This window comes from Cicer arietinum, unplaced genomic scaffold (assembly GCF_000331145.2).
Source record: "Cicer arietinum cultivar CDC Frontier isolate Library 1 unplaced genomic scaffold, Cicar.CDCFrontier_v2.0 Ca_scaffold_5783_v2.0, whole genome shotgun sequence".
NCBI lineage: Eukaryota > Viridiplantae > Streptophyta > Magnoliopsida > Fabales > Fabaceae > Cicer > Cicer arietinum.
In genome coordinates this window covers 207,312-225,639 of record NW_027339430.1, presented here as the reverse complement: position 1 = coordinate 225,639, position 18,328 = coordinate 207,312, and the positions used below count along the sequence as shown (strand labels likewise).

General features: G+C 34.5%; 1 non-coding gene across 1 annotated transcript; it reads right to left on the bottom strand.

The window, feature by feature from the left end:
* Positions 1-10,902: 10,902 nt before the first annotated feature.
* Positions 10,903-10,958, bottom strand: LOC113784801 (small nucleolar RNA snoR60). The gene has a single exon (XR_003470940.1). It is a non-coding gene; the product is annotated as a small nucleolar RNA snoR60 (small nucleolar RNA).
* Positions 10,959-18,328: the final 7,370 nt, after the last annotated feature.

Sequence of the window (18,328 nt, the reverse complement as noted above, 5' to 3'; positions counted from 1 at the left end):
CAAAAACACACCTATTGGATGCACAAGATTGTTTAAAAACCCTAATTGGATAAGAATAAGCCTATGGAGGAAGAAAATGACCTAAATGTTCATTCAATGACACAAATGAACTTATTGGATGCACAAGATTGGTTAAAAACCCTAATTTAACAAGAATAAGCCTACGGAGGACGAAAATGACATAAATATTCGTCCAATGACACAAACACACCTTTTGGATGCACAAGATTGGTTAAAAACCCTAATTGGACAAAAATAAGCCTAAGGAGCACAAAAATGACCTAAATGATAATCCAATGACACAAATGAACTTATTGGATGCAGAAGATTGGTTAAAAACCCTAATTTGACAAGAATAAGCATAGGGAGGACGAAAATGACCTAAATATTAATCCAATGACACAAATGAACTTATTGGATGCAGAAGATTGGTTAAAAACCCTAATTTGACAAGAATAAGCATAGGGAGGACGAAAATGACCTAAATATTAATCCAATGACACAAATGAACTTATTGGATGCAGAAGATTGGTTAAAAACCCTAATTTGACAAGAATAAGCATAGGGAGGACGAAAATGACCTAAATATTAATCCAATGACACAAATGAACTTATTGGGTGCACAAGATTGGTTAAAAAGCCTGATTGAACAAGAATAAGCCTAGGGAGGACGAAAATGTCCTAAATCTTTATCCATTGACACAAACACACCTATTGGATGCACAAGATTTGTTAAAAACCCAAATTGGACAAGAATAAGCCTAGGGAGGACGAAAATGACCTAAATGTTCATTCAATGACACAAACGAACTTAGTGGATGCACAAGATTTGTTAAAAACCCTAATTGAACAAGAATAAGCGTACGGAGGACGAAAATGACTTAAATGTTCATCCAATGACACAAACACACCTATTGGATGCACAAAATTTGTTAAAAATGCAAATTGGACAAGAATAAGCCTAGGGAGGACGGAAATGACCTCAATGTTCATTCAATGACACAATTGAACTTATTGGATGCACAAGATTGGTTAAAAACACTAATTCACCAAGAATAAGCCTACATAGGACGAAAATGACCTAATTGTTCATTCAATGACACAAATGAACTTAGTGGATGCACAAGATTGGTTAAAAACTCTAATTCAACAAGAATAAGCCTACATAGGACGAAAATGACCTAACTGTTCATTCAATGACACAAATGAACTTAGTGGATGCACAAGATTGTTTAAAAACTCTAATTCAACAAGAATAAGCCTACATAGGACGAAAGTGACCTAAATGTTCATCCAACGACACAAACACACTTGTTCGATGCACAAGATAGGTTAAAAACCCTAATTGGATAAGATAAGCCTAGGGAGGACGAAAATGACCTAAATGTTGATTCAATGACACAAATGAACTTATTGGATGTAGAAGATTGGTTAAAACCTTTAATTGGACAAGAATAAGCCTAAGGAGGACGAAAAAGACATAAATGTTGATCCAATGAAACAAAAGAACATATTGGATGCACAAGATTGGTTAAAAACCCTAATTGGACAGGAATAAGCCTAGGGAGGACGAAAATGACCTAAATGTTAATTCAATGACACAAATGAACTTATTGGATGCACAAGATTGGTTAAAAACCCTAATTGGACAAGAATAAGCCTAGGGAGGACATAAATGACGTAAATGTTAATCCAATGACACAAATGAACATAATGGATGCACAAGATTGGTAAAAAACCTTAATTGGACAAGAATTAACCTAGGGAGGACGAAAATGACCTAAATGATAATCCAATGACACAAACACACCTATTGAATGCACAAGATTGGTTAAAACCCCTAATTGGACAAGAATAATCCTAGGGATGACGAAAATGGCCTAATTGTTCATTCAATGACACAAATGAACTTATTTGATGCACAAGATTGGTTTAAAACACTAATTCACCAACAAAAAGCCTACATAGGACGAAAATGACCTAAATATTCATCCAATGACACAAATACATCTATTGGATACACAAGATTGGTTAAAAACCCTAATTGGACTAGATTAAACCTATGGAAGACGAAAATGACCTAAATGTTCATCCAATAACACAAACACACCTTTTGGATGCACAAGATTGGTTAAAACCCTAATTGGACTAGAATAAACCTAGGGAAGACGAAAATGACCTAAATGTTCATCCAATGACCCAAACACGCCTTTTGGACGCACAAGATTGGTTAAAACCCTAATTGGACTAGAATAAACCTAGGGAAGACGAAAATGACCTAAATGTTCATCCAATGACCCAAACACGCCTTTTGGACGCACAAGATTGGTTAAAACCCTAATTGGACTAGAATAAACCTAGGGAAGACGAAAATGACCTAAATGTTCATCCAATGACCCAAACACGCCTTTTGGACGCACAAGATTGGTTAAAACCCCTAATTGGACAAGAATAAGCCTAGGGAGAACGAAAATGACCTAAATGTTCATCCAATGACCCAAACACGCCTTTTGGACGCACAAGATTGGTTAAAAACCCTAATTGGACAGGAATAAGCCTAGGGAGGACGAAAATGACCTAAATGTTAATCCAATGACACAAATGGACATATTGGATGCACAAGATTGGTTAAAAACCCTAATTGGACAAGAATAAGCCTAGGGAGAACGAGAATGACCTAAATGTTCATCCAATGACCCAAACACGCCTTTTGGACGCACAAGATTGGTTAAAAACCCTAATTGGACAGGAATAAGCCTAGGGAGGACGAAAATGACCTAAATGTTAATCCAATGACACAAATGGACATATTGGATGCACAAGATTGGTTAAAAACCCTAATTGGACAAGAATAAGCCTATGGAGGACATAAATGACGTAAATGTTAATCCAATGACACAAATGAACATAATGGATGCACAAGATTGGTTAAAAACCTTAATTGGACAAGAATTAGCCTAGGGAGGACGAAAATGACCTAAATGATAATCCAATGACACAAACACACCTATTGAATGCACAAGATTTGTTAAAACCCCTAATTGGAGAAGAATAATCCTAGGGATGACGAAAATGGCCTAATTGTTCATTCAATGACACAAATGAACTTATTTGATGCACAAGATTGGTTTAAAACACTAATTCAACAAGAAGAAGCCTACATAGGACGAAAATGACCTAAATATTCATCCAATTGCACAAATACATCTATTGGATACACAAGATTGGTTAAAATCCCTAATTGGACTAGAATAAACCTAGGGAAGACGAAAAGACCTAAATGTTCATCCAATAACACAAACACACCTTTTGGATGCATAAGATAGGTTACAAAAACCTAATTGGACAAGAATAAGCCTAGGAAGTACGAAAATGACCTAAATGTTGATCCAATGACACAAATGAACATATTTGATGCACAAGATTGGTTAAAAACCCTAATTGGAGAGGAATAAGCCTAGGGAGTACGAAAAAGACCTAAATGTTAATCCAATGACACAAATGAACATATTGGATGCACAAGTTTAGTTAAAAACCCTAATTGGACTGGAATCAGCATAGGGAGTAAGAAAAAGACCTAACTGTTAATCTAATGACACAAATATACATATTGGATGCACAAGATTGGTTAAAAACCCTAATTGTACTAGAATAAACCTAGGGAGGATGAAAATGACCTAAATGTTCATTCAATGACAAAAACATACCTATTGGATGCACAAGATAGTTTAAAAATCCTAATTGAACAAGAATAAGCCTAGGGAGAACGAAAATGACCTAAATGTTCATCCAATGACCCGAACACACCTTTTGGATGCACAAGATAGGTTAAAAACCCTAATTGGACAAGAATAAGCCTAGGGAGGACGAAAATGACCTAAATGTTGAACCAATGACACAAATGAACATATTGGATGCACAAGATTGGTTAAAAACCCTAATTGGAAAAGAATAAGCCTAGGCAGAACGAAAATGACCTAAATGTTGATCCAATGACACAAATGAACATATTGGATGCACAAGTTTGGTTAAAAACCCTAATTGGACAAGAATAAGCCTAGGGAGGACGAAAAAGACCTAAATGTTAATCCAATGACACAAATGAACATATCGAATGCACAAGATTGGTTAAAAACCCTAATTGGACTAGAATAAACCTAGGGAGGACGAAAATGACCAAAATGTTAATCTAATGTCAAAAACACACCTATTGGATGCACAAGATTGTTTAAAAACCCTAATTGGATAAGAATAAGCCTATGGAGTAAGAAAATAACCTAAATGTTCATTCAATGACACAAATGAACTTGTTGGATGCAAAAGATTGGTTAAAACCCCTAATTGGACAAGAATAAGCCTAAGGAGGACGAAAAAGACCTAAATGTTGATCCAATGAAACAAATGAACATATTGGATGCACAAGATTGGTTAAAAACCCTAGTTGAAAAAGAATAAGCCTACGGAGGACGAAAATGACATAAATGTTCGTCCAATGACACAAACACACCTTTTGGATGCACAAGATAGGTTAAAAACCCTAATTGGACAAGAATAAGCCTAAGGAGGACAAAAATGACCTAAATGTTAATCCAACGACACAAATGAACTTATTGGGTGCACAAGGTTGGTTAAAAAGCCTGAATTGACAAGAATAAGCCTAGGGAGGACGAAAATCACCTAAATGTTCATCCAATGACACAAACACACCTATTGGATGCACAAGACTTGTTAAAAACCCAAATTGGACAAGAATAAGCCTAGGGAGGATGAAAATGACCTAATTGTTCATTCAATGAGACAAATGAACTTATTGGATGCACAAGACTGGTTAAAAATCCTAATTGAACAAGAATAAGCCTACGGAGGACGAAAATGACCTAAATGTTCATCCAATGACACAAACACACCTATTGGATGCACAAGACTTGTTAAAAACCCAAATTGGACAAGAATAAGCCTAGGGAGGACGAAAATCACCTAAATGTTCATCCAATGACACAAACACACCTATTGGATGCACAAGACTTGTTAAAAACCCAAATTGGACAAGAATAAGCCTAGGGAGGACGAAAATCACCTAAATGTTCATCCAATGACACAAACACACCTATTGGATGCACAAGACTTGTTAAAAACCCAAATTGGACAAGAATAAGCCTAGGGAGGACGAAAATCACCTAAATGTTCATCCAATGACACAAACACACCTATTGGATGCACAAGATTTGTTAAAAATGTTGAAAAAATATGACTTCTTTTGATTAAGAATAAGAGAATTATGATCTACAAGATAATCTAATTCTATTCTAAGTGAAGAATTAAAATCAAATCCAACTTGTTCAATTTTAATTCCTATATTAACAGTGCAAGATTCATACATATTATACACAGCAGAAATTTAAAATCACATACAAGATTAACATGAAAAGTAAAGAGAGATAAGAGAGAGTGCACCAAGATTTATATTGGTTCAGCTGTCAGTTTGACAGCCTACATCCAGTCCTGAAATCCAACAAGATTTCAGCCTTTTTCAAATAGAATGAATTGAGAACCTTTTACAGATTGTCCAGCTTCCACAAAGCCTATCTATCTAACTCACACTCACTTCTATTTCTACACCACCTGATCCTTGGAGTCAATCGCCAAACTCACACAAGATCAAAGTAAAACTTCTTCTTGATGATCTCACACCAACGAAGATAGCCACGAGTTTCCTAACTGGATTTTCTAAACCTTCAATTACAAAGAATTGTCTTTTACAAAGAATTCAAGAAGTATCAAGACTTTGACTCAATCACTATATTGGTTCTCACACAAAAGTGTTTGGGCAATGAATGTTTGTGTGGTTGTAAAACTTTTCTCTCAAAATGTTTATCAAAGTTGTTCAAAGGTTGTGTAAAGGTTTTCCAAAAGTTATTCAAGTGTGTGTCAAAGATTCTTTTTAAAAGTGATTGAATCAACTTATATATATATTCAAAGAAAACACCAGGACAATTGATTGCTCAATCGATTTTATAATGTCTTAAAGCTGGCTAAATCGATTGCCCAATCGCATTTCGCAGGTCTTGTTTTTCTTGAATCTTGAACATATAAGCATGAATCGATTTGCCAATCGATTCTTTTAATACATAGATCAGAACTGATAATATGATTATATCAGAATCGATTGAGTAATCGATTATAGGTGTTTTGTTCCAACAACAAGATCAAAACAATCGATTGCTCAGTCGACTTCATAATCACATTCATAATCGATTTGGCAATGAGCTGAATCTTTTCTGTAACTTAAAAATTAGCTTCAATCGATTCGTCAATCGATTGTGCTGATCACAGTGATTCAGATTTTTACATCAATCGATTTTCCAATCGATTGTGCTGATCAAAGTGACTCAGACAATTACGTCAATCGATTGTGCTTGTTACAGAACCTCAGCTATTTTGTCAAAATCTATGTGCCAAACGATTTATTCAAAATGGTTCTGATAAATGATTAACTGCAATCAATTGCCTAATCGATTGCCACAAACTTGTAGTTTAAGAAATCTAAATCAATTGATGTTCCAATCGATTTGTTGTATCACAGAACTTATTCCTGATTTAAAAACTTTGTCACAATCGATTTGTCAATCGATTGATTCCATATATGGTTGGTTCTGTGATTTGTAAAATCGATTCCTCAATGGATTGCCCAATCGATTGTCCAATTGATTGGATTTGTCCCAGAACTCAGGTTTCACTAAAATCCTTTAACTAATCGATTGCCCAATCGATGTGTGTAGTGAAAACTCTTGTTCTGAGTCAGACAATCGATATATCAATTGATTCATCAATTGACTTATAAGTTGATTGATTTATATTCATTGGCAAAGACTTAAGTGTGAGACCATAGTGATTAGTCTACTAAACTTATTACTATGACACCTAATTATACTATACATTTTTGCATCTTTCTCAAGTACATCCTTCAACTTTGGTTGATTCCTTGAGTTGCAAGCTATTGTTCCAAGTGTATGGTGTCTTCTTGTTTGCCTGAAATATTTCTCAATTCAAAACATTAGATCAATCAAATATTTCATATATACTGTGTGTTTGGGAATTAAATCAAAAACATGATCAGGGAAACTCATGACTTACAAACTCCCCCTTTTTGATTTAATGACAAACACTCAGTTTTAACATTGGGATTATTTTAAAATCTCCCCCTGAGTTTTGGAGTGTATGATACATTTCAACAACATAAGTACAAATTGGTATCAGAGTGCAAATAGTGTACAATGTTGTGTATCCAATGACACAAACACACCTATTGGATGCAGAAGATTGTTTAAAATCCCTAATTGGACAAGAATAAGCCTTGGGAGGACGAAAATGACCTAAATGTTCATCCAATGACACAAATGAACTTAGTGGATGCACAAAATTGGTTAAAAACTCTAATTCAACAAGAATAAGCCTACATAGGATGAAAATGACCTAATTGTTCATTCAATGACACAAATGAACTTAGTGGATGCACAAAATTGGTTAAAAACTCTAATTCAACAAGAATAAGCCTACATAGGACGAAAATGACCTAAATGTTCATCCAATGACACAAACACATCTATTGGATGCACAAGATTGGCTAAAAACCCTAATTGGACTAGAATACACCTAGGGAGGACGAAAATCACTTAAATCTTCATCCAATGACACAAACACACCTATTGGATGCAAAGGAATGTTTAAAAACCCTAATTGGACAAGAATAAGACTAGGGAGGACGAAAATGACCTAATTGTCCATTCAATGACACAAAAGAAGTTATTGGATGCACAAGATTGGTTAAAAATCCTAATTGAACAAGAATAACCCTACGGAGGACGAAAATGACATAAATGTTAGTCCAATGACACAAATGAACATATTGGATGCACAAGATTGGTTAAAAACCCTAATTGGACATTGGGTAAAAACCCTAATTAGACAAGAATAAGCCTCGGGAGGACGAAAATGACCCTAATGTTCATCCAATGACACAAACACACCTATTGGATGCACAAGATTGGTTAAAAATCCTAATTGAACAAGAATAACCCTACGGAGGACGAAAATGACCCTAATGTTCATCCAATGACACAAACACACCTATTGGATGCACAAGATTGGTTAAAAATCCTAATTGAACAAGAATAACCCTACGGAGGACGAAAATGACCCTAATGTTCATCCAATGACACAAACACACCTATTGGATGCACAAGATTGGTTAAAAATCCTAATTGAACAAGAATAACCCTACGGAGGACGAAAATGACCCTAATGTTCATCCAATGACACAAACACACCTATTGGATGCACAAGATTGGGTAAAGACCCTAATGAGACAAGAATAAGCCTAGGGAGAACGAAAATGACCTAAATATTAATCCAATGACACAAACACACCTATTGGATGCACAAGCACTACTAGAAAATTGCATTTTAGCTGCCATATTTAGCGTCGGCCCCCGACTCCGACGCTAGTTAGCGTCGGTGCAGCGTTGGTCTAGCCGACACTAAGGCAACAAATTTTATTTTTCAATTTTATAAGCAACTAGCGTCCGATGGGACCGACGCTAAGTAAAACAAGCAGACGCTAGTCTATTTATTTAATTTTTAATTATTTATATTAATTCGTAGCGTCGGAGTGGCCGACACTAAGTTTATGATTTTTTAAAATTAAATTTTAAAATATAATCAGATGAGCACTCATATTAAAAATTTAAATTCTCTTTCTTCCTCTCGCTCTCATCAGCCTTCCTTTCTCCCTCTCTCCATCTTGCTTACAAGTTATAGCTTTCCTCTCTCCATCTTGCTTACAAGTTACAGCTTTCCTCTCTCCATCTTGCTTACAAGTTACAACTTTCCTCTCTCCCTCTTCCATAATCAGATTCACGAATCAATCACGACAAACGCGCGACCGCCTCTGCCAGATCGCTCATCTGCTCGCTGTGCGCCTGCGCCCGCCTCTGCATGATTGCCTCTGTGGCCGTTCGTCGCTCTCGCCTCTCTGTTCGCCGCAACCTCATTTGTCTCCAGATCGCGTTGATACTTTGTTCAAAAGGTTCGAATTTCTATTTTGTTATTGCTGATTTTTGTTAGTTAGGGCTGATTTTTGTTAGGTTTGATTTTTGTTATCATGAAATTTAAAGTTTATATTGTTAGTGTTGAGTTTGGAGCTTTTTGATTTGGAGTTTCAATTAGACGTTAGTGCTGATTTTTCTTTAGAGTTTTTGTGTTGCACATAAGGTGTTTGATTTTATGTCAATATAAAGTGTTTGAGTTTTTTTGTCGAAGTGCGGGGTTTGATTTTATGTCCATATAAAGTATTTGAGTTTTTTTGTTGCACATAAGGTGTTTGAGTTTTGTTGCATTTTTGTTTGAGTTTTTTTGTCCATATAAAGTGTTTTAGTGTTTTTTCTAATTGACCAAACGTGCTTTAGCAAATTGTGCCTAAAGTCTTGATCCTTGTCATGCTGAACCTCCAAGACCAAAAACTCACTCCTTCTGCAAGGTCTTAACTGTTTCTGATACAAGTCTTGATCCTTGTAATGCTTGTGTCAGGAATTTCCAACAAGATAATAAGCAACCTTGCTTATCACGCCATAATTTTCAACATTGATTAATGTAGAACTACTTTCTGATGTCTCTAGTTTTCGTAGGCTGATTGGATGATTAATGTTGTTGCAATCTCTTGATGGTTCCCTGTGATGGTTTTTTGTGATTGTCAATCTACCATTCAGTTAGCTTCCAATCCATACAACATGAACATTCAAAATATGTTGATATTGATCGTCACTTCATAGAACATGTTCAATCTGTTTTGTTTTGCCTGTTGGCTACAAAATAAGGAGTGATGGACATTTTTTTTGCTATTTATTTGAGTTTTTCATGCTAAGATATGTGAAGTGATATAGAAAGAAATATATGTGGCACTAACCAATATTTATAGCAATTATGACACATCTGAAACATGACATCTAAAATCGTTATAATCTATAGTATTAGTTGGATTAAATTTATTGTTAATCGTCGATTTTATTTGACCAATGTCTCTAATAGATGTGTACTAATTGTAATTATTTCTCCTTCCCCTTTTTTTAAAAATATATTAAATAGTAATATTTTTTGAAGATTTGAATATTAATAACATTATTTTAAAAAGTAGATTAAGTCAATGCAATGCAATTTCTCCTAAATAATAGCAATGAATTTAGTAAGAGGGAGAGATGGGCATTGTCAAGTAAATTGTAACCATAACTTAGTATATATAGTATATATGCTTGTGCTATTATTTATTTATTGAGTCATTATGTATCCACCAAGAGCACATGCATGATCTCTCTCATATGGTTCAAGAGTCACTTGCTCCAATGGCTTAAATTGTTCTGCCCTCAACTTGTTAATTTCACTCTCAAACACTGCCTCTGCAGGGACTGTTGAATCAATGCAATTGGTCTACCATATCAAAAATAATCAAATTCAGTCAGTTTCATAATACCAAAAGATCATCAAGGTTTGCAAACGTGATTTAATTTACCACATATGTGAACATTTAGTTCATATAACCTATTTGAGTGTAACTAGAAAAAACAGGAGTGAAACTAACAAAAGTGTGCATAATAATAAGTCATAACGATAAATTATGAAAGAGATTATAAGGTATGTGAACACACCCTGATAGAAATAACAAAATGTCCTCCTGCTTTGAGATAGCATGAAGCATTAAGTGCTAAAATTCTTGCCGGCAAATGAAATTCATTAATTTTTTCATTGAAAAAAATTAAACATACATCAAATTTGACAAATCAAAAACCAGAATTAACAAACATCAAATGTCTAAAGTAACAAACAGAAAATCTGAAGGAAAAATGGTTGAATTGCAAATAGGGGAATCCGAGTCTTGAAGGGGAATCCGAGTAACTCATCATATGCACTGATATAGTAACCAAACCATACTTTGAAATGAAAATTAACATACACAATTGGATTTATATAAACATGAAAACAATGTAGAAGATCTTGAACAAATTCGACAATTCTACCATTTGTATATTGTATATTTTCTTTTTTGTGTGCGTTTTATTACACTATGGTGTTTTATTGTCTATAAAATATCACTACAAACATGGATCTTATATGGTTTAATTTTATTTTCATTTTGTTCCACCACATTTTCCTTAAATAATAGAAGCTAGATAAATTATACTTGTTCAGTGGTTGAAACTTGTGACTATTTTAGACGTGATAATGGTTTAGATAATGCTTGTTTTAAATTTGATTATGCTTCAATATATTCATGAGCAGGTTGGAGAACAATGTTGGTAATCCCATAACTTGATAGGGAGGTTCAACTCCTTCGGAAATTGAAGAAAAATTGTGAGGTGCTTATTAATTTTATGATCTTTTATTTTTGTCAATAAAATAAAGTGGCATTTTAGAAAACCAACATTGTGATGAAGGCTGGTTATCAGAACTCGTTTTGCTCATCAAGTAAAAAACCAACATTTTTTGGTGTTGCACAACATCATTATTTATGTTTGTTTTCACAAGCATGCTGTTTATTTGCAAAATTATGAAAATGTTGATTCCTTACAGTAAGCCCAAGTCAAGTTTTCCAAAATAGAATAATTCCTTTCCCACAACTTTCAAAAATAAACCAAATTAGTGGAGTTAATTTCTTGGCAATTCATTAATCTTCTTGGTAGTATTAGTGGGTTTTTCTTGTTATATAGTTGTTGATTTCAGTTATTTGAATTGCTGGATTTTGTGCTGTGTTCATCTTTTATATCAATAAAATTGTTTGGCTTGTTAAAAATAAGAGATAAATAATGAGTTAATTTGTATGGGCCACTTTGTTCAGTCAATTTTAGGTCTTTTCTTTTTTGTCAACAAAATGATAAAGTTTCTTGTAGGTGATTGTTGATTCATTCTAAATTATTTGAGAATAATTTAGAGAACATTTTTGTTATCAATTATGATTTTGTAGGAAAGGCAAAGAGTAATTGTCAAATAATTATCATAGGGACACACCATGCATAAATTGCTTCCACTACTCTTGGACTTGCCACTTCGTGGCCACTACTCAAGATATTTACCAAATCCTTTTCTTTCTCAAAACAATTGGGTTTATGCTTTACACTGTGTTTGTATAGAAATCTGTTTCAATGGCAAGCCAGCAGTATGATCAATATCCTTTTAACTTTTTTAAAAATATTTTTTGTACATTGATATCATAATTTAGTTGTTGTCCAAGGAAGTATTGATTATTGTATGTTTGTATGTATATTTTCTTCAATTAGGAATAATAACTAATGTTCTAGAGTTTTATCTATAAATAGTACTTGTCAGTGTCAGTTTTGCAGTGGATTATCTTGGATATTCATTTTGCAGAAGTTGAAAGGCAAAAGGTTTAAACTGTGAATTTCAGTGGCAATAGACACATGTTAATTATATGCTCTTTTGCAGATATCAACCTCAATGCAAATATGACTTTTGTTCTTGAAGAGTTCAAGAATTGCATACTCCAATAAAAGATGGTGGTCCTTTCTGGCAGCTTTAAAAGAACTCGCATTTTGTGGCTAGACTAGATGATATCTACAAAAATTCAAAGCTTTGTTTCTCCCTGATAAAAATTCTAGGTCATTATGAATTTTTTGTATCTGTCCATTTGTTTACTCATTCTTCCATGATAATTATGGATATGGCCTAGTTTAGAGTCTATGTTAGATTGGTAATCATTTGTTCTTTTGTTGTCTTTATATTCTCATAATTTCTAGTTCATATGTTCTTTTAGACATAAATCCTTAGTCGTTTTTATTTTATGAACTTTTCCCCCTTTACACATCAATCTATAATTTTTTTTACATTGTTGGTACTCCTGATTTTTTGAGCTGTTTACGGGGACCATATTGATAGTTTATGACTGTTAGTTTGTCACCAACCAACTGTATTTGCTACATTGTTATCAGTTGTGGACTGCTACTAGCCACAATTATCATGATGGCAACACTTTAAAACCATCAGTGCTCTAAAATTGGTTGGAAAAATTGCATTCTTTCTGTGAACAAACTGAATCATAGCTTTTACTCTCACATATTGTAGTATTTTCACAAGGTAGACAAACTAGAACATTGAGGTATAATTGATATATATTTGATTATTTGCTTGAAAGGTGGGATTGGACATTAGCGTCGGCCATTCGACACAACTATTTTGTTGACGTTAGCGTCGGCCATCCGACGCAACAATTTTCCCCACAGCTGACGTGGCAACTGACATATTTAGCGTCACATGTTTCAATTTTGTTCATAGTGTCGGTGTAGCATAGGCCTGGCCGACGCTAATATAGTGTCGGATGGTGTTTGGCCGACGCTAGCCATTAGCTTCGACCGTTTTAGCCTAGGCCCGCCACCGACGCTAATCTGACGCTAAATTATCATTAGCGTCGGTTTTTTAATTATTAGCATCGATTTTTAGCCGACGCTAAAGGCTGTTTTTCTAGTAGTGAAGATTGGTTAAAACCCCTAATTGGACAAGAATAATCCTAGGGAGGACGAAAATGACCTAATTATTCATTCAATGACACAAATGAACTTATTGGATGCACAAGATTGGTTAAAAACACTAATTCAACAGGAATAAGCCTACATAGGACGAAAATGACCTAATTGTTCATTCAATGACACAAACACATCTATTGGATACACAAGATTGGTTAAAAACCCTAATTGGACTAGAATAAACCTAGGGAAGACGAAAATGACCTAAATGTTCATCCAATGACACAAAACACCTATTGGATGCACATGATTGTTTAAAAACCCTAATTGGATAAGAATAAACCCATGGAGGAAGAAAATGACCTAAATGTTAATTCACCGACACAAATGAACTTATTGGATGCAGAAAATTGGTTAAAACACCTAATTGGACAAGAATAGGCCTAGGGAGGACTAAAATGACCTAAATGTTCATCCAATGACACAAACAAACTATTTCGATGCACAAGATAGGTTTAAAACCCTAATTGGACAAGAATAAGCCAAGGAAGGATGAAAATGACCTAAATGTTGATCCAATGACACAAATGAACATATTGGATGCAGAAAATTGGTTAAAACCCCTAATTGGACAAGAATAAGCCTATGGAGGACGAAAATGACCCAAATGTTAATCCAATGACACAAATGAACTTATTGGATGCACAAGATTGGTTAAAAGCCATAATTGGACAATATTAAGCCTAGGGAGGACGAAAATGACCAAATTGTTCATTCAATGACACCAAAGAATTTATTGGATACACAAGATTGGTTAAAAACCCTAATTGGACTAGAATAAACCTAGGGAAGACGAAAATGACCTAAATGTTCATCCAATAACACAAATTCACCTATTGGATGCACAATATTGTTTAAAACCCTAATTGGATAAGAATAAGCCGATGGAGGAAGAAATTGACCTAAATGTTCATTAAATGACACAAATGAACTTGTTGGATGCAGAAAATAGGTTAAAACCCCTAATTGGACAAGAATAAGCCTAGGGAGAACGAAAATGACCTAAATGTTAATCCAATGACACAAATGAACTTATTGGATGCACAAGATTGGTTAAAAACCCTAATTGAACAAGAATAAGCGTACGGAGGACGAAAATGACATAAATGTTCGTCCAATGACACAAACACACCTATTGGATGCACAAGATTAGTTAAAAACCCTAATTGAACAAGAATAAGCGTACGGAGGACGAAAATGACCTAATTGTTCATTCAATGACACAAAAGAACTTATTGGATGCACAAGATTGGTTAAAAACCCTAATTGAACAAGAGTAAGGTTATAGAGGACGAAAATGACATAAATGTTCGTCAAAAGACACAAACACACCTATTGGATGCACAAGATTGGTTAAAAACCCTAATTGAACAAGAATAAGCCTACGGAGGACGAAAATGACATAAATGTTCGTCCAATGACACAAACACACCTATTGGATGCATAAGGTTGGTTAAAAACTCTAATTGGACAAGAATAAGTCTAAGTAGGACAAAAATGACCTAAATGTTAATCAAATGACACAAAATGAACTTATTGGATGCAAAAGATTGGTTAAAAACCCTAATTGGACAAGAATAAGCCTAGGGAGGACGAAAATGACCTAAATGTTCATCCATTGACACAAACACACCTATTGGATGCACAACATTTGTTAAAAATCCAAATTGGACAAGAATAAGCCTAGGGAGGACGAAAATGACCTAAATGTTCATCCATTGACACAAACACACCTATTGGATGCACAACATTTGTTAAAAATCCAAATTGGACAAGAATAAGCCTAGGGAGGACGAAAATGACCTAAATGTTCGTTCAATGACATAAATGAACTTATTGGATGCAAAAGATTGTTTAAAAACCCTAATTGAACAAGAATAAGCCTACGGAGGACGAAAATGACCTAAATGTTCATCCAATGACACAAACACACCTATTGGATGCACAAGATTTGTTAAAAACCTAAATTGGACAAGAATAAGTCTAGGGATGACGAAAATGACCTCAATGTTCATTCAATGACACAAATGAACTTATTGGATGCACAAGATTGTTTAAAAACCCTAATTGAACAATAATAAGCCTACGGAGGACGAAAATGACATAAATGTTCATCGAATGACACAAACACACCTATTGGATGCACAAGATTAGTTAAAAACCCTAATTGAACAAGAATAAGCCTAAGGAGTACGAAAATGACATAAATGTTCATCCAATGACACAAACACACCTATTGGATGCACAAGATTGGTTAAAAACCCTAATTGGACAAGAATAAACCTAGGGAGGACGAAAATGACCTAAATGTTCATCCAATGACACAAACACACCTATTGGATGCACAAGATTGGTTAAAAACCCTAATTGGACAAGAATAAGCTTAGGAAGGACGAAAATGACTTAAATGATAATCCAATGACAAATATGAACTTATTGGATGCAGAAGATAGGTTAAAAACCCTAATTGGACAAGAATAAGCCTAGGGAGGACAAAAATGATCTAAATGTTAATCGAATGACACAAATGTACTTATTGGATGCACATGATTGGTTTAAAACCCTAATTTGACTAGAATAAGCCTAGGGAGGACGAAAATGACCTAAATGTTAATTCAATGACACAAATGAACATATTGGATGCACAAGATTGGTTAAAAACCCTAATTGGACAAGAATAAGCCTAGGGAGGACGAAAATGACCTAAATGTTCATCCAATTACACAAATGAACTTATTGGATGCACAAGATTGGCTAAAAACCATAATTGGACAAGAATAAGCCTAGGGAGAACGAAAATGACCTAATTGTTCATTCAATGGCACGAATGAACTTATTGGATACACAAGATTGGTTAAAAACACTAATTCAACAAGAAGAAGCCTACATAGGATGAAAATTACCTAAATGTTCATCCAATGACACAAATACATCTATTGGATACACAACATTGGTTAAAACCCCTAATTGGACAAGAATAAGCTTAGGGAGGACATAAATGACCTAAATGTTAATTCAATGACACAAATGAACTTATCGGATGCACAAGATTGGTTAAACCCCTAATTGCACAAGAATAATCCTAGGGAGGACGAAAATGACCAAATTGTTCATTCAATGACACAAATGAACTTATTGGATGCACAAGATTGGTTAAAAACACTAATTCAACAAGAAGAAGCCTACATAGGATGAAAATGACCTAAATGTTGCTCCAATGACACAAATACATCTATTGGATACACAAGATTGGTTAAACACCCTAATTGGACTAGAATAAACCTAGGCAAGACGAAAATGACCTAAATGTTCATCCAATAACACAAACACACCTGTTGGAAGCACAAGATAGGTTAAAAACCCTAATTGGACAAGAATAAGCTTAGGGAGTACGAAAATAACCTAAATGTTGATCCAATGACACAAATGAACATATTTGATGCACAAGATTGGTTAAAAACCCTAATTGGACTAGAATAAACCTACGGAGGACGAAAATGACCTAAATGTTCACCCAATGACACAAACACACCTATTGGATGCACAAGATTGGTTAAAAACCCTAATTGGACTAGAATAAACCTACGGAGGACGAAAATGACCTAAATGTTCACCCAATGACACAAACACACCTATTGGATGCACAAGATTGTTTAAAAACCCTAATTGGATATGAATTAGCCTATGGAGGAAGAAAATGACCTAAATGTTCATTAAATGACACAAATGAACTTATTGGATGCAGAAAATTGGTTAAAACCCCTAATTGGAGAAGAATAAGCCTAGGGAGGACGAAAATAACCTAAATGTTAATCCAATGACATAAATGAACTTATTGGATGCAAAAGATTGGTTAAAAACCCTAATTGGACAAGCATATGCCTAGGGAGGACGAAAATGACCTAAATATTAATCCAATGACACAAAAGAACTTATTGGATGCACAAGATTGGTTAAAAACCCTTGTTGAACAAGAATAAGGGTACGGAGGATGAAAATGACCTAAATGTTCATCCAATGACACAAACACACCTATTGGATGCACAACATTGGTTAAAAACCCAAATTGGACAAGAATAACCCTGGGGAGGACGAAAATGACCTAAATGTTCATTCAATGACACAAATGAACTTATTGGATGCACAAGATTGGTTAAAACCCCTAATTGGACAAGAATAATCCTAGGGGGGACGAAAATGACCTAATTATTCATTCAATGACACAAATAAACTTATTGGATGCACAAGATTGGTTAAAAACACTAATTCAAATGGAATAAGCCTACAGAGGACGAAAATGACCTAATTCTTCATTCAACGACACAAACACACCTATTGGATGCAAAAGATTGGTTAAAAAGCTTAATTGGACAAGAACAAGCCTTAAGAGGACAAAAATGACCTAAATGTTAATCCAATGAGAGAATTGAACTTATTGGATGCACAAGATTGGTTAAAAACCATAATTGTACAAGAATAAGCCTAGGGACGACGAAAATGACCTAAATGTAAATCCAATGACACAATTATTGGATGCACAAGATTGTTTAAAAACCCTAATTGGATTAGAATAAACCTATGGAGGACTAAAATCACCTAATTGTTCATCCAAAGACACAAATGAACTTATTGCATGCACAAGATTGTTTAAAGACTCTAATTTGACAAGAATAAGTATAGGGAGGACGAAAATGACCTAATTGTTCATTCAACGACACAAATGAACTTATTGGATGCACATGAGT